General features: G+C 46.5%; 1 long non-coding RNA gene across 1 annotated transcript in view; it reads right to left on the bottom strand.

Moving 5' to 3' along the window:
- Positions 1 to 24,849, bottom strand: part of LOC142769017 (uncharacterized) — a 61,966-nt gene extending 37,117 nt beyond the window's left edge. The window contains exon 1 of the long non-coding RNA XR_012885604.1: positions 24,565 to 24,849. This is a non-coding gene — a long non-coding RNA (uncharacterized LOC142769017). The remainder of the gene's footprint in view (positions 1 to 24,564) is intronic.
- Positions 24,850 to 26,611: the final 1,762 nt, after the last annotated feature.

The raw sequence follows: 26,611 nt of genomic DNA on the forward strand, positions 1-26,611 counted from the left end.
ACGTTACACTTTCTGTTTTTATTTTGGAATGCGACTTCAACTCTTGGCCTCCAGAACTGATTCCGAATGGCGCATTAACTACCCAACAGCTCTAAGACGCGTTTAGGAATATTACTCGTTTAAACGATGGGGGCGTTTTCACGTACGGTGATAAATTGTCGCGGTGTAGTGATTGTGCTATTCGCATCGACAAGAATATTTGGCAGTATTCCATTGGTTGTTGCTGGTGGTAACAACTTTATTAATAACTCCGCGAATTCGCAGCCTAGGCGTAGCAGTCCGCGAGGAGGACCGAAGACACTGCCTCCTCGCCGCCTTGCGGACTTGCAGGATGACCCACAGTTGATCTTAGAGGTACGTTGGAGCTGCGAAACGCAGCCGTCCACAGCGGGGGTGGGGAAAAAGTAAATTGTTTGGTGTACACTTCAGAAGCGCCATGTTTTGTACGCAGAAATTACTAACAACTTAGCGAGTCGATACAAGTGCCGTTCATATAGTTGTTTGCGCTAATATTCATTTTTCTACTGCAAAAAACGTATCGGATAGACGTTCTGATCTCACGAAGCACAACACAAACACATTAAACACGTTGGCTACAGTCCACCTGCCTATAAGAACCGCAGAGACACTGAGATCTGCACTTATAAACAAGCAAATACTCAAATATCAGCAACATTACTTATGGCCTTAAATAAGTATACTCCAATGTACCGTGTTTCAGTGCAGTGTAATGGTTATACCATGTCGGGTTCGCAATTCGTAGTGTGTCTACAGGTCGAAGGTTTGAGTCCCACTTGGTTTTTTTAATATTTAACATGTTCCTTTTTTGTCGTAGTGCTGCTATTTTGCCATCCTTACTATTAGCGTGTTAGAAAATCCATCTTAAACTGTCGAAAATCGAGATTTTGACCCAAGTTCTGCTACTTTTTTTTTTTAGTGAGATGCACTGCTACTCTCTTGAGTGGGGTCATGCTACTCTGCTTCGGGCTGCATTATGTTACGCTGTTGAGGGAAGTGCTTTGACTCATTCTGGGGGATCACTTTACTCTGCCTCAACAAGATGCGATTGACTCTAGAGAAGCGAGTGAAATATGGGAAAAAAAACTCTCCCAAATAGAGTGGCCAACACTCTCAATTTTAGAGTGTACCCGCCAGTACACATTTACTGAAAGCATGCTCTTGAAGCGTATAAGCTATAAATAGGTTACCGATCTACATTTCTTTGTCTCACTAACTGTCACTGAAAGCGTGAACGCGCCTTCAGAGGGATTGCTAAGAACATTTGACTTTTCACTTAAGCTGAGAAAATTACGCCATCGCGCCTCACCAATTCCATCTGGTCTTGCGCAAAGTGCCTATTCCCTTCTGTGTGGAGAAATTGCGTCAGTCTGGTGGAACCAATCATGGTGGAAGCAAAAGCTTGCGTCGGCGTCCCGAAGCGTGTGAACGTCTATTAGGTCCTGTCAGGGAGCGCTTAACTGGAGCTGGCTGCCTTTCAATAAATGGAAGCCCTATATTGCCCGTAATTAACCGCGTGGCGATGGTCCCAAAATGAAAATGGAAGCAGTAGGGGAACAGAAAGTTAGGGAACATGGAGCCGTGAATGAAGGATGCAGAGTAATTGCCTAATAATAATAATAATAATAATAATATTAATAATAATAATAATAATAATAATAATAATAATAATAATAATAATAATAATATTAATAATAATAATAATAAAATATCCGCATTGGTCAGCTCTTTGTGCGCTCTTTCCGGTCTTTTCTCTCGTTTTTCCTACAGCTTGCACTGCAAGTCGAGTTTTTTAAGCCAGCTTTATTTTTTCCTTCCAAAAAGCGGCATCAAGAAAACGAGCACAGGCAGCAAATAAAAGCAAACTTATCTAGCTCTGCAACCTAAACGATCGACTGTAAAGTCTGGCGCGGCCACATGGGGTGAGACGATGTCATTTCCACAGAAAGTGCTTGAGGGTACTCTCGTGCGCTCAGTCGGCGGCGCAGCGTGAAAAATCTTTACACCTGTGCGGTGCCACCAGAAGCCGTCGCCGGGAAAGGGGGCTGTCTAGCGGGAATCGCTAGCTGAGAGCCGCGGCAAGCAGTTCTAGCTGCAGTCCTGTGGTAATGCCGCTGGGTATGCTGATTGTGATAGGCTCGCTTTTCAACCAGCCGCACAGGTGAACATGACCGGGGATCCTGGGTGGTGACGTTTTGGGGGCGAAGCACCTTATGGTATATGCTTGCCTGTTCTTCGTGATCACGGTCTACGTAGATGGTGTTAAAAGTGATGGCGATGAGGAATAAGCACGTTTCAGACCACATATTCTCTTTCCGCCGCGAATAAAAACGAAGGCGAATACGCTCTCCCGTGAGATAGGCAATGACAACGCAGCCAGTAGGCTAACCGAGAGGCAAGAGCTCGCGGCATCGGCACAACGGCAACTCCAACAACGAGTGGCTACGTCGGACTTGAGAGTGCGGGAAGCAGCGGCTCAAGGGCTGAACACACATTGTATATACTGTACATACGCATTGTCACTCACTTACATGCGCGAGCTCTGTGCCTTTTCTTTAGTCAATTAGGAAATATCTCTGCTTGTCTCGACAAAAAATGTTATGAATTACCCATGTCCTGCACAGTATCGCTATATAATCGATGCTTCACCAATATATTTCACCTTTGACATACCAATGCAATTTTCAAATGACGCTGCATACAGAAACGCAGATACTGAATTTGTGGGATACTGTCGTGGTACTCTTGTATCTAAACCCCGTACATTTCTGATATGTTGCATGAAAATTCAAAAAATTGCTCTAAGAATAGACGTGCCTTCATATTTGAGAAACGGTGAAAACCCAAACTGGGCTGTTCAACAAACTTTATCTCCCTTCCACACGATGGCAGCTGCGCAAGTAAAAAGATCTCTATTCTGAGGAAAGGCTGCATGTGACCTGAATTTCTGTTCTCATTGTGTCCTAATCCTGCTGGCGACAGGCATACTGAGAAACAAACCACTTTACTTAGTTCCAGAGAGGCCATACAGAGAACCTACTAGGTATGTCTCTACACGGCCGCTGGCTAGTCTTAGTCAGAACATGAAGCCCGTACCTCTTCGCTCGTTCACAGGCCCTCTGAACAGGCCCTCTGCGCTCGTCCTCGTCTTTTGTGTTACTTGTCGGAAGTTTTTGCGCTGAGAAGTTCAATAATGCATTACCAACTAGCCCGATCCCACACTTTACCTCTGGACAGCTTGGAGCTGGTCTCCATCTCTGTGGTTTGTGATGGCCGTACGCTACACAAAACGTAAAGACTTCCACATAGGTCCGTAGTCCTCTAAAAACGCAAGAGGGCTTTGTCTACCTTTTGAGCCGACAAAAGATGAGGATGGTGGCCCATCAGCATCTGCACGGATAGCGGCTGATTGTCCGATTGTCGCAATGTGTCCGAAAGCTTTTGTCTTTCAGAAGCAAATCGAAGTCAATGGCATAGCAGAGAGTCGATGCCTTCGGGGCCGCAGACGTCGCATACCGCACTGTCGGTCACTCTAATGAGAGTATTATATGCTTTTGCGAAGGCAAACCCCAACCAAAGGTGACAAAGAAGCGGCGCTACACGTTGATGAAGTCCGGATGGAGGTCGAATAACCAGTTGAGGGATCATTACATCCTCAAGAAGCCCCTAGGAGGTTGGACCACGCCTAGAGCGTGTGGAGCGTGCTAGTTTGTGATCACTTGAACTTATGATGAGTGAAGAGAAAACTGTCTCTATCCCCTTTATAATGCGATGTGATCCAAGAAGAGCATCTTTTGCTTGCGGAAGACACTGACTCTGGTAAACGTTTTAGCGGAATTACAATAGCCAGATGATAACTGTAGATTAGGGTCAGTGGGTGAAGTGCAGAAAAAGAGTGCCACGCAAACTTAGACAATTAATATCATTTGTCACCAACTAATGGAAGTGTTGATGTGTTTTTTAATCAAAACATAATACCTGGTTTTGTCGCAAATGCTCCTGTAATATTCACACGCTTCCTTCCGGTTCCAAAGGTATGAATGGTCATTTATTAAAAAAATGCTCACTCCTGTTTCAATACTCTCACTTCTTAATGTTGTCAAAGTACAAGAGAGATGTCCAGTATGTAACAAAAGATCGTAGCAACAATTGTTTGAAGTAGTTTCAAGATTCTTTTCATAAACACCTGACTTATTATATGGTGTAGCCGGTGATGATCTGTGTATAAGTTTTTCCACTCTCAAGAAACGAAACAACGCTCTGAAACTCTTCTGGTTGACTTCAAGGTGGACTTCAAGCAATGTCGTATTCATATTTTGTTTGTGCTAGTTCCTTCGCTGTTCTGTTTTAACTGTTTTGCTGTAGAGAGGTTGAGGTGCCTATTGCCTCGGCTACTCCATACCACAAAGTTCTGCAGCGAAAAATAAAATAATACAGAACGGTACACAAAAATTAAAAATACGAAAAATAAATACACATAATAACACACTGAAAACCAGTTCAAATATCATGCCAATACACAGTTTTCTTCACGCAGTTCACACAGTCATAAACTACTTACACGCACACCATACTAATCTAATGTCAGTATATACATGACCACATTTTATATCATATCCTTCTCTGGCTGTCAGTCATAGGCGCTTGTCCAGTCCGGTCTCCACTAAAAAGTCTGTCAGGAAGATTATTGCCTTTTTCTGGAGATGCATCTCAAGCCATGGTCCAAGTAGTTTCTTTATTGTGAGGGGCCGAGTGTCCAAACTTGCTAATTTGTTCTTTATTTTTTCTCTTTCATTCGCGTATTTAACGCACTCCAAAATATATGGCGAACATTTTCTTCTGCATGACCACAATAGCATTCCGGTGAGTTGGATCGATGTATCTTGTGCAGAAAGCTGTTTGTGTATGCTACTTCCAATCAAAGTCAGTGGATGAATGTCTCTAGGTGTCGTGGGAGGTGTGTCACTATGGAAAATGTTCTGCGTGGATCAACTTCATAAAGTACCGTTTCCTTTGATGGATAGATAGATAGATAGATAGATAGATAGATAGATAGATAGATAGATAGATAGATAGATAGATAGATAGATAGATAGATAGATAGATAGATAGATAGATAGATAGATAGATAGATAGATAGATAGATAGATAGATAGATACGCTCAAAGTCACCGAAGCTCGCTAAGAAATGCTTCGCATTTATTAACAATCTAGGTTGAACTTTCGTTGAAAAGCAAGCACGTCAGATAGCGAGAAGAAATTTCTTTCCTGGAGGCACAAAACATCACAATTTGCAGCACGGGCGACACTAAATCACTTCAGCCTTCTTTGCCGGACTACGAAAACCCTGAACGTTCAATGAAATATTATGCAGTGTAGTAGCCATATTGAAAAGTAAAGACTAACCTGGACGCACAGTTCTTGACGGTGTCTTGGCAAGAGTCCAGGGGATGGTGACCTGGAAAGTGTCCAGGAGGGACCCTGCAGAAGAGGGTTGAGTTTTTTGACCACTGGGGTTTACCACGGCAGTCACTGCGTTCATCACAGCAAAAGCTGGAAGTGTGTGCTCGCTTGGTTTCACGTTGAGCTCCCATGTCGACGTCGAAATCGGCAAGGCTAGACAGCCCGATGCTACTATCCAGTCCCAGGCTGAAGCCGTCTTCCGAAGACGTGTCCTGTGGAGGTAGGGACTTAGCCGCCGGCAAGCTTGGATCCACATCCTTGATGCTGGAAACACTGTTCACGTCTTGGCAGGCCGGTGTAGGCATCTTTTTGTGGGCGATTTTTTTACGTGTACAACGCGATGTCGAAGTGGTTGGAGCAGCAGCAATAGAAAAGGCTGTGGTATTTTCGGCACTGTTTTCCGAAATAACAGAGATCGTAGGGTCAACTCCAACAACAGCAGCCAGAGAACTGGGGTCATTTGTGCGCTGAGCATCAAGTGGCGCCAGAGAATAGATGCCGACGCTGTTTGTTAGGAGGAGGAGAAAAACTTTATTCATCCCAAGAGGGAAAGGTGCGTTGGTGGAGTGTCAGAGGAGCCTACCCAGCGTAGGTCTCCGCTACCCTCTTGGCCTGATCCAAGATCTGGTCCTGGACCTCGCTCGCCGAGCTGCACATAGCAGCCTCCCACTGCTCCTTACTATTAATGTGTAGAGAATCGGATCATGGGTTTCGAGTACACCCCAACATGATATTATCTAGGTTGGCTGTTTGTTGACAGAAAATGCACAAAGGGAAGGGGTATATCGCAGGGGGTATAAGATGGCGAAAATATGGGGTAGGAAACGTACGGGTCTGTAAGTGGCGTCATAGTATTTCATGGTAGCGCGGAGCTCCATGATGTGAGGGTGGGGTATATAGTGCGCTGTAGGCGGTAGCGATTTGTTATATCGTGGAAGGTCAAAAGACGATCTCTCGCGCTGAAAAAATGCCGCGTGGTCTAAGGCGCCATCAGACGCCTGTGCTAGGCCGGTCATTCCTCAAGCACAGGTATGAGCCACCTCATTGCCATTCAACCCCGCATGCGCGGGCGTCCATATGAAAGCAACGTCTTGCGTCGGAGGATGTTTCTTAAGAATTGAAAGGGCAGTTGATGAGATGCGACCTGCGCTAAAGTTGCGTATGGCTGTATTGGAGTCACTTACAATCATAGTGATATTGGGGATGGCTAGACCTAAAGCGATGGCAGCATCCTCTGCCTCCTCCGAAGAGTTGACAGTGATAAATGCCGTTGTGAGCACCTTGCTGTTATAATCGACAGCGGATAGGGCATAGTATGAGGAGGATGGGTATTCTGGCGCATCGACAATAAACACGTCATTGGCTCCATGCAATTTTTTTCGAAGAGCTTTTACTCTTTGGATTCTATGCTTAGTGTGATATGTTGGATCCATGTTTTTAGGAAAGGGCAGTATGAGTAATTGTTTGTGTATGTTTTGGTGAATGTTGTATTCAGCATTGGTGAGTGAGGTGAAGTTAATTCGGGTAGACGATAAAATGTGGCGACCTGCGCTAGTGGTCGCAAGCCTTGCGTATTGAGCTCTTAAATGGGCTTCACGGATTTCACATAGGGTATTTATGACTCCTGTCTGGTGGAGTAGTGTGTTAGAGATATTGATTGCAATGCCTAGCGCGTATTTGTAAACTCTGCGGAAGAGGGTGTTGACCGATTCCTCCTCTGCTAATTTAAGGTGAAGGTAAGGGAGGGTATTAGTGATTTTACTAATCACAAAAACTTGTATTACACGAAGTAACTCTGACTCTCAGAGCCCTCCATTTTTCCCTGAGATTCTTCTTATCATTCTTAGGGTGTTTTCAATAGTATTGCACAAAGCTTGGAGTGTGTACGTAATAAGTCGGTTGTTTTGGATAAATAAACCTAGCACACGAATGCGTGATAATCTAGGAATGAGGCACCCATTCATGTGAACTTCGATCATTGGAACGTGTTTGTTCCGACGCTGAGTTGGTAGGAGGAGCAACTCTGATTTAGTTGGGGTACAATAGAGATTCATCTGAGATGTAAGTGCTGCTATTATATCTACAGCTGTTTGTAGGGTGTCTTGAATGTGTCCATCTGAGCCTCCTTTCACCCATAAGGTGATATCACTGGCATAGATGGAGAAGTTCAAGTCAGGGATACGTTGAAGAGCGTTGGGTATAGGTAGCATAGCCAGGTTAAAAAAGATTGGAGAGAGCACTGACCCTTGAGGTGTTCCGAAGCTGCCTAGTGTATAGGGTGAGGAATGTTGTTGTCCTAATGTTAATGTAGCTGGGCGGTTTGTGAGAAAGCTTTTGATGTAAGAGTAGATTTTAGCGCCAGAAGAAATGCAGTTGAGGCCAGCGTATATAGCTGAGTGGGCTACGTTATTGAATGCTCCATGTATGTCCTGACCAAGGATTGCCTGAATATCCTCGCTCTGGTTAGGAGTTATGATGTCGTGTTGAAAACAAAGCATCGCGTCTCGCGCTGAAAATGAGGGTCTAAAAACAATCATTTCTTGAGGCAGTATCCAATATACTCCACGTGTCTCGGGAGGCGTGCAAGCACAACATGCTTCACAGTCTTTCCGAGACACGATGTAAGGAAATGGGCCTCAGATTTTCTTCTAAGAGAGCTTTGTTCGGTTTAGGTATAAATATGACTCTGGCATCTTTCCACGAAGGTGGAAGAGTGCCCGTGTCAAAACAGTCGTTAGAGTACTCAGTCAAAGCTTTTATAGAAATAGGGTGAAGATGTCTAAGTAATTTGCTGTTAACGCGGTCGGGGCCTGAAGCCGACGTGGTACGGAGTGTTGCGAGGGCGTGCCTAACTTCCGCTTCCGTTATCGGCGCATCTAATGACTCATTAGGTTTACCTGTGTAAGATGGCATAGAATCCTTAAGTAATTCAGGTAAATGCAACGTGCGGAGGTTATCCAAGAGCTGTCCTAAATGGTCACTGTGCTTGTGTAACAGTTTAGTGATAGCGTGAAAATGTCATGCGCGAGAGGTGCTGGGGTCTAGCAGATGTCTAAGAAGTTGCCACGTTCGTTTATGACTGAGGTGTTCATGCATTCTTTCACAAAGCTGACCCCATTGTTGCGCCGCCAATGGAGTCGTGTATCGCTCGATTTGTTGGTCTAGCTTCGCTATCCTAATGCGGATTTTCCTGTTGTGGCGCTGGTGTTTCCACCGTCGCAGAAGTGACTGTTTTGCTTCGCACATATGGAGAAGCTTGGAGTCGAGAGCAGTTATCGGGGTGTCTGGGGGTAGAGTTTTCGTGTGAATTTGAACATCTTTTTGAAGCTATTGAGTCCACTCGGTAAGGTCTGAAATGCGTGAGGGAGCGGTGCTGTTGCGGGTCTCTCTAAATTTGTCCCATTCTGTGAGCATCAGTGGTTTAGGTGCAATGGGTCTGTGTTTTAGTTGTAAAGTAATGCTAATAATGTAATGATCACTGAAAAGATTAGTTTGGGTGTTAGTCCAAACCATTGTGGGGGCATTGTGAGTGAGGGTAAGATCGGGGGATGTATCTTTGTTCACACTGCTCCCCAAATGAGTAGGCTCATCCGGGTCGTTGTGCAGTGTAAAACAATGTGCCTGAATATGGGACCAGAGGGCTCTACCTTTCTGTGTAGATGCGGTGTAATCCCACGCTGGGTGGGATGCCTCTAAATCCCCTACTATGAGGAGGGTGTGTTTGCCTGCCGAGGATGTAGGTTGGGCAAAAAGGGAATCGAAGTGGTGCCTTTGCTCTTGTGGTCTACTATGTACGTTGAGATTGTATGAGAATGGTGAGTTAAGTTTATCAGGTAGTATTTGGACAAAGTCGTGCTGAATGTCAATGTCAGCAAATTTTGAATAGGTAACAGTAGGTACTTCTGAGTTAAGACAGCAGTGTTTGGTTTAGTATCAGCCGGGTTTTGATGCGTTCTAAAACCTGGCAGCTGCACTACTCCATTTGATTTTTGTAGCGCAATGATTGGGGGAGGGGTAGTTTATGAGTTGATGTACTGCAGGAGGTTTGCCTTTTTTCGGCTAAACCCCCTGAAGTTCCATTGCCATACGCAAAGTTCAGTATGGTTACGAGGAGCCATTTTCGCTAGGTTGATTTGGCTTAGGTGGGTCAAGCTCTGGATGCTTAGCGTGGACCATGTCGATCCACTGCGTGACTCTATGTAGGGTTTGTTGCATCGGTAACATGGCTTGTTGTATCGAGGCCACGGACTCATGTAGCTTCTGCAAGGAAGCTGTGGAGAAGGTAATAAAATTGTCTAGTTTTTCATCAAGTTTGGTTACCTTTTGTTTCTCTTTGTCAACCTTCTCTAGTTTCGCTTCGACTGGCTCTACTGGCTCATTGAATGACAATGTGGGAGTCGAGACGTTTGTTTTTGAGTTTTTGCGCAGGTGGTTGAGCGGGGTGCCTAGCTATAGGGGTGGTTGAGAGAGGAGCTGATGCTGGTGAGATAGGTGTAGGGGTGAAAGATGAGGCGAGGAGGTGTGGGGAGGTAGATGATTATTTGAAGGACTGAAGCTCTAGGTGTAGCTTTGAATTTTCTGCCCTCGATGTAGCCATCTCATCCTGCAATAGTTTGAGCTGCTTTTGAATGGAGCTTACAGGGGAGGCTACATCAGCCCAGCTCACCTCGTGTCCAGGGCCAGTCCGAGGACTGGGGTCTTGATGAATGCTTTTGTTGTGGCTTCGGCTGCTGTTGCGACTTTTTCGACTTTGCTGTCTTGTGATACTGGGTCAGCGTCCTCTAGGGGCGTTCTTGAAAAATGGGCTTGAGTCGAGGAATGGAGCTGCATCTTGCTAGAAAGTTGAGGGTGCGTGATTTGGTTAGGGCTTGTAGAGCTGTGGGCTCTGGGGCGAGCCGGTGGGGTGGTCACTGTTGCACACCGCACGCTTAGGTTTACATTCGTGATCAAGGAGTGGGTTCGGAATACCACACATTGGACACAAAGTCTGAGGGGCGACTGGGCATACGTCTGGTCTGTGGCCAAGCTTGCGGCAGAGAGAACAGGCTTCCGTCTTACGATGATAGGGTACGCATCTGGTGATGCCACCCTTATAACCTATGTAGAAAGGCGTACCTCTGAAGGTGACCAAGATGGACGTTGTGGAACCCATGCAACGTCCAGTCAGGATGATGCCTAGTGTGTCATAGCCCAAAAGACTTGACAAGATGATTTCAGATGTGTGTTCCATAGGAATATTACGGATGATCCCTCGACAGGTATTCGATGGATCGGTAATGTGGGGGACCACTTCAAAGCTGCGCTCGTACATCTTGATAGATTCGATACGGTGGTATGCTTCGGTTTGCCGAGTACGGTGTGCTTATGAGAAGAATGTTGCTTACAGAGTTGATGCGGCATTGGTCATGTAGGGAGCTTTGGGTGCTGCCGCTTTTAGGACGGAATGTATGAGCTTGGGAAGTGGAGTGTCACCACAGTTGAGGCCTCCACGTATTCTCAGGACTATTTTGTAGTCGTCCGCTGGAAGTGGAGGGGGTCTGGGGGCACTGCGACGAGTCGATGGGACAGCTTTCTGTGACTCTTCTTGTGAAGTGTTGATGGCAGGCGTCAATTTCTTCGGAGATGAAGCGGGCTTTCTGGCCCTGGCATACACTTGACGCCAGCTGCCTTCATCATCGTCAAGAGCTTCGGCGGAGGGAAGCTCCTCTCCCTCTGTTTCGGGGATGGCCATGTTGATAGGCCTAGCCAGAAGGCCTAGCCGGTAGGCTCACCGAGGTAGTCGAACGCTGCTAAAAAAGTCGATCTTCGTGGATGCGAACTGCAAAGCACTCACTTAAAATCACTTCAGATGATGCGGTCTATTCCGTAGAAAGCTTCAGATTTGTTCAAGTTTCCATTGAATGACTTAAAGAGGCAGAAACAGGAGTTTTGCCGGAGCAATTGCGAAACGTGGGCGCTCCCGGTGGCGTCTATGACGCGTCTCCTCCCGTTTGCAGGGCAGTGCGATGCGTCTTTCGAAGCGCACAAACCGCGTTCCAGTGAGTACGCCGCGTCGCCCGCTCATCGAACCACTGGTGACAGTGAGCACCTTGCCATATGATGATAGCGCTTGGAGAAGAGCTTCGTTTGAGACAAACGATGGCAGGAACAGGCAGGCGACGTTGGTCACTTGAGGGCCAACGGGGACGACTTGAACACGCTCGCCGCCAATCACCAGGCAGCCCGCATGGACGATTAGAGAAAAGGAGGCCATGCTCATCACGGTGACTTGGGTGTTTTGAGTTCTCTGGTGAGGCCGACTATTCAGGTCGTCACATCAACGACGGTCTCAGCACTACTCCCCGTAGGGACAACAACGTCGAAGACAAGTGCCTTCGAAGGCATCCAAGACGCGATGGGCACCTTGACTCCAACTGACGGACGCCCCTGACGTAGAACGCACAGGGACATCCTTAGCACTTGCAAACCCCAGTCAGGAGTTGACGTGAGGCGTCCGCACTCGTCAGCGCTCGCAGCGTCTGACGGTAGATGTGTGTATGAAACTTCTCACGAGCTACACCTGCTTGGTTATAGCTATATACGACTAGTTTTGATTTAATTCCTCCGTGCTGAATCTCCATGCTAAATCTTGCTAAGACTTGACCTGCTTAATTTGAATATGGTGTAAAGAAGCCGCCGAACACTGAAGTGGGTCGAACTCTTATGTGCCTTCTAGTGGGTCTGCCCAAAGAGAACGCCGCTCGCGCGGAGACCCCGTGTTTTTGGCCGTTACTGTCGCCATTGTGTAGACTCGCTGTGTGCCAGCTAATAAACGCCATAACAAATTGGTGGAGGTGCTACGATCCCCTTCGATGCCCTTGGAACTACGCTCACGTACGCTGCAATCTACCATGTCCCACGACGCCTCTCAGCAAACGCCTCCTCCCATGCCACCCCCATGTCCCGGTGTCCCCAGGATCCGCGATCCACCCATCTTCACGGGCGCCGATGGCACTGACGTGGAGGACTGGCTCGCCATTTACGAGCGCGTGAGCGTCCCCAACAAATGGGACGAGGACGGCAAGTTGACAAACTTGGTGTTCTACCTTGCGGGCGTTGCAAGTTTGTGGTACACCAACCACGCGTCCGAGTTTGCAACCTGGTCCGGTTTCAAGACTGCTATCACCAACGTTTTTGGCCGCCCTGCCGTTCGCAAGCTGCAAGCCGAGCAGCGCTTACGCGAACGCGCTCAGCAGGCCGGTGAGTCATTCACCAGTTACATTGAAGATGTCCTGGACTTGTGCAAGAAGTTGAACGACAGCATGTCCGAATCAGACAAGATCCGGAACGTCATGAAGGGCATTGACGATGATGCCTTCACGATGCTGCTTGCCAAAAACCCAGGCACAGTAGCTGAGGTCATCGCGCTGTGCCAGAGCTACGAGGAGCTCCGCCGGCAGCGTTCGATGACCCGTCGCTCCACATCACGAGATGCAGGGCTTGCAGGCTTGGAAGCGAGCTGTGATCAGGTGGCACTGCTGGCAGATCTCAAGTCCTTCATACGTGAGGAAATCGCGCGGCAGTTCTGTCTCCTGCCCTTTGCCCACCCACCGGCTGCTCAACAATCGGCCCCTACCATTCTTCCACCCATCCGCCGAGCGATTGAGCAGGAAATAGCGGAGGTCATGCCTGCGTACCACCCACAACAACTTCCGGCCCCTGCACCCCCAAGTTACGCCCAAGTGGTCGCAAGGCCGCCTCCAGTCGTTCAAGCGCCTGCACCAGTGACTTACGCCGAAGCTGCCGCACGACCTCCGTCCTTTGCAGCGGGTATGCCGGCTGCATATGTTGGCGCAACCCCTCAGCCTCATTTTCAGCCCACCATGCAGCCTTTCCAGACACCGTTCCGGGCGAGACCCACCCCGGCAAACCGATGGCGCACACCCGACAACCGGCCCATCTGCTTTGCTTGCGGTTACGCCGGTCACGTAGCCCGTTATTGCTCTCGACTACAGCCGGCTCCCACTTCTCCTGTTGCTGGCCACCTTAGCCGTTCGTATAACGAGGAACTGCCGTCTGTGCCACTGTCTCGCCCAGGTCCGTCTGCTCGAAGGTCGCCGTCTCCACGACGTCGGTCTCTGTCCCCCATGCGGCCAAGTTCTTCTGCTCATGAGCGGGAAAACTAGTCGTCGCAGTCCCAGAGGCAAGGACTGCGACGCTATCGCATTGTGAAAGCCCTCAGAGCCGCCCATCTAATGTCATTGACGTGCTTGTGGACGGTGTTCATGCATCTGCTCTTATTGACACTGGAGCTGCGGTATCAGTTATGAGCGAAAACCTTTGCCGCTTGCTTCGAAAAGTGACGACGCCGATTTCTGGACTGTCCCTTCGTACCGCTAGCTCACATCGTATTAATCCTACAGCAGGCTGCACAGCTCGCGTTGTCGTTCAGGACGTTCTGTATGTCGCCCAATTCATCATCATTCCTGCATGCTCTCATGATGTCATCTTGGGATGGGATTTTCTCTCCCGCAACGACGCCGTCATTCATTGTGCCGCCGCCGAAATTGAACTCTCGCCCTTCTCGCATTTGACGCCAGAAGACGGTCCCTCGACACTGAACAAGATTCTTGTGAAAGACGATACTATAGTGCCTCCAAGCTCGGCGATGGGCGTATCGGTCTACTGCACCGGTCTCTCCGACACAATTGCACTTGTTTCGCCATCCTACCGTGCTTCCAGGAGGAAAGGGTTGCTAGTACCTTTCGCGACCGTGCAAATCACCCAAGGCAACGCCGCTATTTTTGTGACCAACCCATCCCCGTACACTGTTACCTTGGTTCAAGGGGAATGTCTCGGCAGAGTGGAAGCAGTCGACGACGCACAAGTCCTGGACGTACCCGAAGACTCGCGTTGTCCCGATTCACGTACCATCAGTGCTGTTTCTACTTCTGACTCATCATCTCCTGATGTATTTGGCCCATTCATTGATGACAACCTTACGTCAGTGCAGCGTTCCCAGCTTCTAGACCTGTTGCAAGAATATCGTTCTTCTTTCGATGTCGGGCGAAGTTCTCTCGGTCGCGCGTCCACTGTTACGCATCGTATTGACACTGGTGCCCATCCACCATTACGGCAACGTCCATACCGCGTGTCGCCTGCTGAACGCCGGCAAATTAACGAGCAGGTTGACGATATGCTCCGACGCGACGTCATTCGGCCCTCGGACAGTCCATGGGCGTCTCCTGTTGTTCTTGTTGCGAAGAAAGATGGTTCTGTGCGGTTCTGTGTGGACTACAGACGGCTCAATAAGATCACTCGCAAGGATGTCTACCCACTGCCGCGCATCGACGACGCAATTGACAGCCTTCACGGAGGCGAATTTTTTTCTTCTCTTGATCTGCGCTCGGGGTACTGGCAAGTACCCCTGGCTGATGACGCTCGACCGAAGACTGCCTTCATCACACCCGACGGCTTGTACGAATTCAACGTCATGCCGTTTGGTCTGTGTAATGCACCTGCGACATTTGAGCGCATGATGGACACCGTACTGCGCAACTTGAAATGGCACACGTGCTTGTGTTACCTCGATGACGTTGTTGTCTTCGCTCCAGATTTCTCCACCCATCTCCAACGTCTAAAAGAAGTTTTCGCACGTCTGAGCAATGCCGGCTTGCAACTAAATCTGAAGAAGTGCCGCTTTGCAGCACGCCAACTCACCATCCAAGGGTACGTCGTGTCCAAGGATGGCATTCTTCCTGACCCAGCCAAGCTTCGGGCCGTGGCCGAATTCCCAAAACCTGCGTCCGTCAAAGAACTGCGTAGTTTCGTGGGCCTGTGCTCATACTTCCGACGCTTTATACGAAACTTCGCCACGATTATATCACCGCTGACGAAGCTCCTCGGAAGTAACGGGCCCCTCAATTCGTGGTCGTCAGAGTGCGACAACGCGTTCTTGAAGCTCCGCCACTTGTTGACGTCTCCTCCCATTCTCCGCCACTATGACCCTACGGCCCCAACAGAAGGGCACACGGACGCCAGTGGTGTAGGCCTCGGCGCTGTCCTGGCGCAGCGCAAACCCGGGTTCCCTGATTATGTTGTGGCATATGCAAGCCGTACGCTCACAAGAGCCGAGACAAACTACACCGTCACGGAAAAAGAGTGCCTAGCAATCGTCTGGGCTCTTACAAAGTTTCGACCTTATTTGTATGGTCGCCCATTCGATGTCGTCACTGACCATCATGCACTATGCTGGCTGTCATCATTGAAGGATCCCTCAGGCCGCCTCGCCCGTTGGGCTCTTCGCTTACAAGACAACGACATCCGCGTCCTCTACCGCAACGAACGCCAGCATGCTGACGCCGACGCCCTCTCGCGCTCCCCTCTGCCTGAAGCTAACGTGCTCTGCTCAGTATCCTCGGTTGTTGTTTCGGCCATTGATGTTGACATCATCGCTACCGAACAGCGAAAGGATAATTGGATCGCCCAACTGATCGACTTGCTCTCTGATCCGTCCGCAACGCCATCCACGCGTGCCTTGCGTCGTCGAGCTCACCATTTCGCCATTCGTGACGGCCTCCTACACCGACGCAATTACGACGCCGATGGCCGGCAGTGGCTACTCGTGATACCCCGCAGTCTGCGGTCGGAGATATGTGAATCCTTCCATTGTGATCCACAGTGCGCGCACTCTGGGGTATTCAAAACCTACCATCGCATTAGACAACGCTACTTCTGGCGCGGGATGTACCGCTACGTCCAGCAGTTCGTTCGCTCCTGTCTCGCTTGCCAACGCCGCAAACCGTCCGCACACATGTCACCAGCCGGTCTGCAACCGCTACCTTGCCCTGACCGTCCGTTTGGGCGCATAGGTATCGATTTGTACGGACCACTTCCTCTGACGTCCACTGGCAACCGCTGGGCCATCGTTGCCGTAGATCATTTAACGCGATACGCCGAAACCACCGCTCTCCCTGCGGCTACTGCGCGTGATGTTGCGTCCTTCCTACTACATCGATTTATATTGCGCCACGGTCCACCCCAGGAGCTTCTCAGCGATCGAGGCCGTGTCTTCTTGTCAGAAGTCGTCGATGCCATTCTCACTGAGTGCCATTCTGTCCATCGCAAAACTACTGCTTACCACCCGCAGACGAATGGTCTGACCGAACGCTTTAACCGCACCCTCGGCGACATGCTGTCGATGTACGTCGCCGCCAACCACACGAATTGGGATACCATACTGCCCTTCGTCACTTACGCCTACAACACCGCCCCTCAGAGCACGACTGGTTTTTCACCTTTCTTTTTGCTGTACGGAAGGCACCCGTCACACACCATCGACACGATACTCCCGTACACGCCGGATCCATCTGAGTGTACACCTATTTCCGAGACCGCCAGGCTTGCTGAAGAGTGTCGCGAGCTTGCCAAGACTTTTACGACGCATGAGCATGAGCGGCAGAAGAGTATTCGTGATGGCTCCGCCACTTCTGAGCCCACCTTCCTTCCTGGTTCCCTTGTATGGCTCTCAATCCCGACCTCTGTAGCTGGCCTTTCTTCCAAACTACTCCCGAAATATGAAGGTCCCTACCGTGTGATCGAGCGCACATCTCCGGTCAACTATCTTATCGAGCCAATTGAACAATCTTCGGACATGCGCCGCCGCGGGCGCGACATAGTCAACGTGGAGCGTCTGAAGGCTTACTATGACCCGCTCGTAGTGACAAGCTGTTAGGTCGCCAGGCGGCTCCCTCTTCGACTTCGGGGTAATTGTAAAGGAGCCGCCGAACACTGAAGTGGGTCGAACTCTTATGTGCCTTCTAGTGGGTCTGCCCAAAGAGAACGCCGCTCGCGCGGAGACCCCGTGTTTTTGGCCGTTACTGTCGCCATTGTGTAGACTCGCTGTGTGCCGGCTAATAAACGCCATAACAATGGTAAGGTGTCCCCACACTAGGCATTCTTCTGAATAAAACAATTTATATTTCCGTTTTACCTTTAGGCAAGCAACTAGAACGAACAAAAAATGCTTCAAATAGTGCCGTTTATTAGGGCACCAGGAATTCGTCTCCAAAGAGCAGGATTTAACAAAAGGAGCTCTGATAGTCAAGGAACCCGCACCGAATGAAAAACTGAATGCACCTAATAAAACTTCACGCACGATATGCAGCAAGGTTTATTTGGCCTCTTTGGTGCCATCGATGAGATGCGCAAGGATAGACGTTTATGGTAACTTTCAGGTAACACGTGAACATTCTTTTTCGCTGAAGTAAGCACGATACCTTTCATACTCTTCCCAGCATTAGAAAGCGTAGAAACTAGCCCCAGCCGCTATGCTCGCATTAAGATTGGGAGGCCCTTAAGCTTCGCCTTTCACAGTTGAACGCGATAGCGATATCCCGTCCCTAGTGCGTACTCCTCTTCAATTCATCTTGCCTACGGGACGGCTTTATGCTCTCCCATGGGAGAGCCATGGGAGAGCGTTATACTCTAAATGGGTAACCAATTTTCCACAATACACTTCAAACACTTTGTGCAGGCAATCTTTTCTAAATTGATATGTGCCCGCTAAGTGGCCTTGAAGGAAAGAGGCATGGTAACGTTTGTGCCTTTTGTATTCTGTTACAGGCTTTAAAACTTGAAGTAATTATGACAATCACATAGTCTGATGCCCGATGGCAATGTACGCTTGTACCACGCCATATTACTGCTGTATCTTATGCTGTACTGAGAAGCATTATTAGAGAACACTTGTGTTTGTAAATAATTAAAGTTGCCTTCGCTGCATTTCCATTCCCGACACTGTTAACATACCCGACAAAATACTTGCTAGAACACCCACTTGCCACGCTAACAACCCGTGTTCGATCCCAACTAATACCCATAAATGTTTATTATTTTTTTTATTTGCATCGTTCTCCAATTTTCGGTCAGGAACAAGGTGGTGGTGTTTCGCTCACAACCGACGACGCCAATGGCGTCACCAAAGTGGACGCCAGAATTTCTATGAAACGAGCTCTTTAATGCTCTCGTGTTAAACTTTCTGCAATGTCTAAACATTTTTGATGTGTAAAATCATCCGTGCTGGTGTCCTCGAGAAGGCTACCACTTCACTACCCTGAAGTTCAAGGAAGCCTTCACCAAAAGTGGTCTTCGTTCGCATCTGTTTTGCACAGCAAAGGAAAGCTCTTCGTACTACTAAGATATTTTCGAATATCAGCCTCTGTGATTGTACAGTGGTTACGTCTATCGGCTTCTTCGAACCCGTCCACGATAATCGCATTTCCACTGCAAGCGGAAATACTAGGGGCCCGCGTATGTAAATTGAGATTCACGTTATTTAACAACAGTTAATAGACGATTTTGCAGACCTCCACTACTGCATGCGTTGTTACCATATTGTGATTGGACAGTTAGGACCTAATAAATAAGTGTTTACTTATTATGTACCCTGAAATGACGTCTAATAAACGATTAGCCGGTGAACGAGTTTCGAATAATAAGAATGCGCCGATTACTAGCTAAGGTAGCAAGCTAATACAAATTAATCAATTAAAATAATAAGAAATCATTGCTGCTTTAACGCTGAAATTCTTGCTGCTTAGATGAAAACAAGACCCCCTTTCGAAATGTTTTATTCAGTGACATACCAAGTTCAATCATTTTTAAGCTACCATAGTTAATTTCGCCATCGTTAACAGACACTTCTCGCTTAATTCACCTTTATCTGTCATTGTTTGATATCTATATCGTTTTAATAACTAGCACAAGGCATTGACAATCCATGCATGGACAAACAGAAGAAATATCCAGTGATTACATAGCCACCGTAGTTTTCTATAAAGAAAGTGAGAGAACCCCGAAATAGAAGTGTACAAGGCAGAGAGACACGACTTCTCCAAAGCTATTCACCATGTGTTTACAGCAGGTTTTCAGGGCCCTAGATTTAGAAGAGCTAGCGATAAGAGTTAATAGAGAGTGTCGTAGTAAGTTGTGATTCGCTGATGACATTGCGTTAAAGAGTAACTCAGGAGACAAATTATAGCTCATAGTAACTGAAATAGACACGGAAAGCAGAAGAGTAGGTCTGAAAATTAATATGCACAACACTTACGTAATGTTGAACAGTCTCAGCAGAAAAAAGCGCTTTGCAATAGGTGGACAAACGCTGGAAGTTGTAAAATAATATGTCTATACTTAGGACAAGTAGCAACCGTGGAACTTAACCATGAGAGTGAAATAACTAGAAGAATAGGGATGTGGTGGATCGCATTCAGGAAGCAATCTCAGATCATGAATGGTGATCTGCCACTTACCCTGATGATGAAGGAATGTATATATAAGATCTTCATCTTGCTATTACTTACAGAGCACAAACCTGGAGGCTTACAAAAAGGCTAAAGCCTAAATTGAGGACGACGCAGAGAGTGATGAAAAGAAAAGGGATAGGTGTAACATGAAGAAACAAAAATAGAGCAGAATGTGTCAGGGAACAGACCAGGGTTAAGGTTATGATAGTTGAAACCAAGAAGGAGAAATGGGTGCGGGTCGGGCACGTAGCCTGCAGGCAGGATAAGCACTCGTCATTAAAGGTAACTTATTGGATTCCCAGAGAAGACAAACGCACGAAGGGGAGACATAATTTGAGGTGGGCAGAAGAGAATAAAAAGTTAGCGGGTATAACGTGGCAGCAGACATCCCAAGACCGTGTTGATTAACGAATTATGGAAGAAGCATTTCCTTGCAGTGGGCATAGTCGGGCTGATAATGATGGTAATGATTTGCCTAAAATATCACCAGGCTCTCTGGCTCTCTTTTTTCTTAATTTATTTACTCGATAGGGCCAAACGTGGGCGTTACATAGGGAGGAGCATAAAATTTCATGTAAAGTGCAATAGAAACAAAATAAGGTAAAAAAAGAAACACTGAAAGAAAAATAGAAATTCTTAGCAGTACTCTTCTCCATCAATCGATATCAACGTACTGTATTTCTTTCGTTATACAAGAATTACACGCACATTGTTTGTTTTGTATATACAGGCATCAAGACAACATGATTGAAATACACATTTTTTGTATTAAGACGCTAATACTTATAGGCTAAGATGTACTTTTAAAAACGCCTCGTTTAAAGCGTTTTTAAATACTGCCTGGTCAGTTATGTCATGTTACTGGGGAGACAATTTCATTCTCAGATAGCTCGCTGTAAGCATAAAAACTGCAATAGGTTAGAGCGTGTAAAAAGTTGCTTAACCTTAAATTTGTGATTGATACGCGGAAAAAAATATTTACGCGTAGGATGTGCGCTTGAGAGAACGTACTTGGTTAATAAAAAAACTGATGAAAAAATTCTAACAGGCATATTTTTTTTCCAGTCTGCAAGGAGGTGAGACCAAGTTCATACTTCATTTTTGTGATACTTGATTGCTGTAAATATTTACCAGAAATAAGACGCGCTGCCTTATTTTGCAAAGATTCCAGTTTGTTGATACGATACTTGTGGTGTGGGCTCCATAAAAAAGAGGCGTACTCAATTTTTGGGCGGGGTATGGTGGTGTATGCAAGAAGTTTATTGGTACTGTTAGCCTGACGAAGTGTACGACGGAAGAAGCCGAGTATTTTGAATGCCGCAGAAACAACAAAATTTACATTATTTTACCTAGGCAAATCAGAAAAGAGATGAATGCTTAGATATTTAAAAACTGCTAGGTTTTCTAAGGCTTCATATTTAATAATCTATGTTTTCTCTGTAATTTGGCTGGAGGTGTTAAATCTCATAAGCTTAGTTTTAGTAGTATTCGCGCCCATTTTACATTGTGAACAGGATCTTTCAGTCGTATACAAGTCATCTTGTAGCTTAGCAAAGTCATCCTTACGTCTTATCGGTCGGTACAAAACGCAGTCAACTGCATATAGCCGGATATGTGAATGTATACCTTGATGAGTATCATTTATATAAATGAGAAATAGAACCGGTCCTAAAACGTTATTCTGGGGCACTGCTGAGACAACAAGTTGAATAGATAAACGAACATTAATATATTAATAACAACGGCTTGCCGTCGGTTATTTAAACATTCTTTGACCCAGCTGAATTTCATCAATGTTAATCAGCTAAGTTTGTATAGTAGGTGGTTATGGGGCACGCAGTCAAATGCTTTTGTGAAATCATTAAAAATGGCATATGATTGTGTCTCTTCGTGTAGGTTGAGATTTATCTCTAAAGTTAACTCAAAAAGCTGCTATTCGCATGATCGGCCAGGTTGAAAACCACGTTGGTTGGAAAAAATAATGAAAAAACTTGTAATATACTGCATAATTTGGGACGATAAGACATATTCAAGTAGTTTGCACACAACAGACGTTAATAATATGGGCCTGTAGTTGGTTAGTTTGTTCTTGTCCCCACTTTCGCATATTGGTATCACATGGGCTAATTTCCAGTCGTCGGCAATTGTGCCAGTGCTAAGAGATGGTTGAAACAGTAGTGCAAGTACAAGAGCAGTGTTTTCTTTTGTCAGTTTTAGTACCTTTGTACAAATACCATCAGGACCTGGACTAGAAAACGATTTTAAACACTCGATGGCTTTAACAATACCGTCACAGGTTACCGTAACACTGTTGAAATGTTAGAAAACTGTCTCGACTCATGCAGGGGTTTTCCCTCATTACGTACACTGCTAAAAGTCAATAAAACCATCAGCAACATCACTTGCACCAATTTCAACACCACACTCAGCGCCAAACAATGGTATATCTTTGGAAGATGCTGGAGAAGTGACATTCCAAAATTTTTTGGATCTGTATTTGAGAATTGAGATAGATCTTCATTTAGAAAGTTGTATTTGCCACCTCAATTTTTCGTGCACATTCTTTCGAGAACAAGAAGTATTCTGATCGAGCTTTGCAGGATTTTTCGCGCGTTGCTTTTCTAGACAAGCACTTATTCAAGCATCGCCTATAGTCTCTTGGGTAAACAATGGCTTGTCTCCTGTATCATACATTCATCTTTTCACAACGTATCTCCTGCGCAGCCTTAACAGTTCATCTCGAAAAGAGATCCAGCTGTCTTGCACAGAACAAGTTTCATTTCTTTCCATGAATAACAAATCAAACTCAAAAAGCTCCCAGTTAAAGCCTTCAGCGTCAGCTCTAGAATAACCATAAATATCCTTTTTTTGTCGGAGTTTTTTCACAGTTGTGCATTGAAGATACAATGTATAACACGATAGTCGCTGGTGTGCTCTAGAATATCTTTACGGTAACACGTTCAGGGCGTCTTGTTAGCAAAAGGTCAATTATTGCATCACTGCGTGTGGGTGTTTAAATTATTTGAGATGAGTGAAAATATTCTAAAACGTCGGTGAAATCTCTACATTTGTGTATGTGTCGTGTGCTATGTGAGCTCAAAGACCACTGTACACTTGGGAAGTTTAAATCACCGGCTAAAACGATAGTGGAGCTGTTATACTTGGCCTAAGACACTTTGCAGTTCTTCAGACGTTTTTTCTAGGTAGTCGGGCGGCGTATACCATGCTCCAATAACTTGAGTTACAGTTGGTAAGAAACATGCAACCCAAACAATTTCATGAACAATTTCCGTAGGTATCTTTTTAACGAAGAACAGCTATTTGGGCTAGTTTGTTGGAATTCATGGAAATAAGGGCTGCAGCGTGAGCACGAAGGTGCTAGAAGAAACGTGGAACGAAACGCGAGGCAAGGAAAGGAAAGTGTTGTCTTCTTTGCTTTCCTTGCCTCGCCTTTCGTTTCACGTTTCTTCTAGCACCTTCGTGCTCGCGCTGTAGCCCTTATTTCCATGTATCTTTTTAACCTTGATACGCTTTCTAATGGCTATTACGACACCGCCGCCCTTTTTTCCTACGCGGTCTTTGCGAAAGATACCAAGGAATTTTGAAATTTGTAGTTCGCAGTTGTTAATTTTGGGGGTTAAGCATGATTTCGGTTCGGATTATGACGTCTGCACTACGTGCGTGAAATAATGAAGCGAGTTGATTTTTTCGTCAAGAATGCTACAGAAATTGTGGCCGAAATTAAAAAAAGAGGTACTCTGATGTCCTTTTTTTGTTCGTTACACTGCATCAAACGTTATCTTCTCGTTGGGTGCATTCGATGACGTTTTCCGCAGAATATTTGGGCCGATATGTTTTCCTGCCTATTCGTAACTTATCAAACGATAGCTTGAACCTTTCACCGGGCTGACAGTTCGTTCGAGCAAAACCACGAAGTTTCTTGCGCGCTAACTATACACTAATAGAAAAATCCTCGTCTTTTCAATCACCGAAGGATTTTGATTTTTTTTTTTGGCTTGTAGGGGTTAGACGGACCACTGAAATTTGTCTTGTAGTTCAGAAACTTTATTAATAACGTATTAATGAGCGGTGCTGCCCTTGCTTGCGAGACCCAATCCGATGCGCACGTTCAATATCCGTTATCTCGAGACCAGGGTGGTCTTTGTAAAAGTTGGCAAGGACAACTTGAGAAGCCTCGTAGTCCTCTTTTTCAGCCTCAGGCAAGCATTTAAATACCAAATTTTTTCTTCGCATTTGATTGTTAATGTAGTCAACGAGTTCAACTACTTTTGAGTACTTTCTACCTGAGAAGGCTGAAATATCGCCTTTGATGTCCTTGAAGCATGCTTCAAGTTCAGATAATACTGTGACATTAGCTACAGAATTTTTTAGCGAAGATTCTACTTTCGAGAGGCGTTTTTTGATGTCTGTTATGCCCTACGAGATGTCCTTCATCTTTCTGTTGACTTCTTATTGAAATTTTCCCGTGCACATTCAGCATCTTTTTGGGCTCATCCATCTTTTCAGAGCCTGGGTTCAGTTAGACGTCACCACAACACATTAGAAGATGAACAACGGAAAGCACGAGAAAATTCATCCGCCCTCTAGGGCACCACGCAGTTATGAAACCAGCGGCTGTCTGAAAATGAAAACCTTCATGCGGACTGCACAGTAGTCGACGACTGTGGCTACCGATGCGCGCTCGATATGTAACAATGCGAACACCCATATTTTACTAGGTTTGGGATTTGTGGCGAGCACTTTGAGGCAGTTCACAAGGCTATAAACCAACACTCACCTAAAAAGACATGAAAGCGATGTCTAGTGCTGTTCACAAATGCCGCAAATCCCAACGGTGAACAGTCCACAGGGACTTTTGTAGTATAGTTGCATCCAGCTAGTTCCGAGCTGTGCAAATCGCGTGAGGCTCAGTTGTCAATCCAAGCGCCATCGGTGTCAATAGCAGTTGATAACCGTGACAATTCACCGTCCTCAGCGATGTGATGATCACCGCTGTGTCGCAAGGCACAAGATCCCGACAGCTTTAGTGCTGATGCCTAAAAAGACAGAGCAGCTATGTTTGGCGTTGTTCACAAATGCCACGAATCCCAACAGTGCACACTCCACAGGGCCTTTTGTAGTAGAATTGTATCCAGCTAGTGCCGAGGCGGCCAAATCACGTGAGGTTCAGTAGTCAATGCAAGCGTCGTTGCTATCAATAGCAGTTGATAACTGTGACGATTCAACGTGCTCAGCGATTTGATGATCACCGCGTTGTCGCGAGGCATGAGATCCCGACACCTTCAGCAGTGATGCCTAAAAAGACAGAAGAGCGATGTTTAGCGCTGTTCACAAATGTCTCAAATCCTCTAGATTTGTGGTCCAGCTCCGAAAATTGTGGTTGCATTTCACAAGGGCTGACGTGGAAAAATGCGAGTACATTTGTGTTAGAAAAGGGCTGCTGGTCAAAGAACACGATACATTTGACCCTGCGGCCAGCCTACGATGGCGGTTTCACAACGTAAGATACTAGAATAATACCTTGCAGCCATTATTCTAGTTTCTTATACTTTTACGAATATCTCCTGGCTCGGGTCGCATGAATAATGAAGCAACAGATTGTTACTGGCCCGTTGTTCTAGCACGATGGTATTACACACGTACCACAAAGAAAAGCAGACCTCGCGTAGCAGTGTTGTGCGAAGCACGCACCGATAAATTAGCTACGTGGCCATTTTGTCATTCGGATTACGTTACGAGGTGAACAGATGTAGTACTGAGCAAACCTATGAAGCAATTTATTCCCCTTCCCGTACGTAGAACACGTGGAAATGTAAGAACCAGCTGTTAATAGTTGCCACGAGCTCACTGCCAGCACTAGAAGCGGTAGGCTGAAACGTTGTTCTCGTGCATATCATGGTTACTTGAACACATTTCACGAATACGTGTCCATGTGCCACGTGTGTCCGTGTTTCAGGAATGTGCGTGCAATGGGTGGTAAACACTTGCTGAACCTGTGGAAATATCAATGTGAAAATTCAGCAACAGCAGAGCAACTAGAGTTGTTACTATAGTAATCCGTGATTGCGGCGTTGAGGGGCCAACGCATACTTCAGAATGCCGTATAGGTAATGTGTTGAAAATTGTTGCAATTACTTATGAAGAAGTCGCCATTGATATCTACGTTCGTCGTCATGGGCACGAGGTTGCGAAAGGCGCTGATCACAACTAAAACGCAGTTCATGCACTCTATGAACCAGTTGTGTTTTGAGAAATCCTTGTTACAGTCACTGGAAAAGATTAGGGCATGCTCTTCTCCCCGTAATGATTGCTGGGAGGAGTTAGACCGGTTGTAGCGTAATAGCTAAAGAACGTAGATAAAAATCTTCTGAAGGAGTTTCAGGAACTATGGGGCTCAGGTAAATGGCACCGAGCGCCATATCGCTGCAGCTGTTACTTATATGCCTAGCTCATACGTCACTGATTCAGCTGCTTGCCTCAGTGTCTTCGGCGTCTAGAGGCCGGTGCCGTGTGCTGCCATTGGTATTAAAGATAAACATTGCTGTATTTTTATATATGGCCCCAACGGTTCGTCTGCAATGAGGGTGCTTGATGTGGACGACGCACTCAAATCCCTTCTTGTATATAGGCTGCTCACCGTTCCGGGTAGATATAAATTGCGTGTATTGACGGACGGTGGGCCGTGTTACACGTGTGTGTGTGTCAAAGCTGTCTCGAAGAAGGGCATGATGACGTAAGCGATTCAATTTTCACGTTATTCAAGTAGAGACCACAAGATCGTGTTACTCAAACTCAGTTACCCTAAAAGTATGATCGTTTGCTCT

This window comes from Rhipicephalus microplus, chromosome 1 (assembly GCF_043290135.1).
Source record: "Rhipicephalus microplus isolate Deutch F79 chromosome 1, USDA_Rmic, whole genome shotgun sequence".
Taxonomy (NCBI): Eukaryota; Metazoa; Arthropoda; class Arachnida; order Ixodida; family Ixodidae; genus Rhipicephalus; species Rhipicephalus microplus.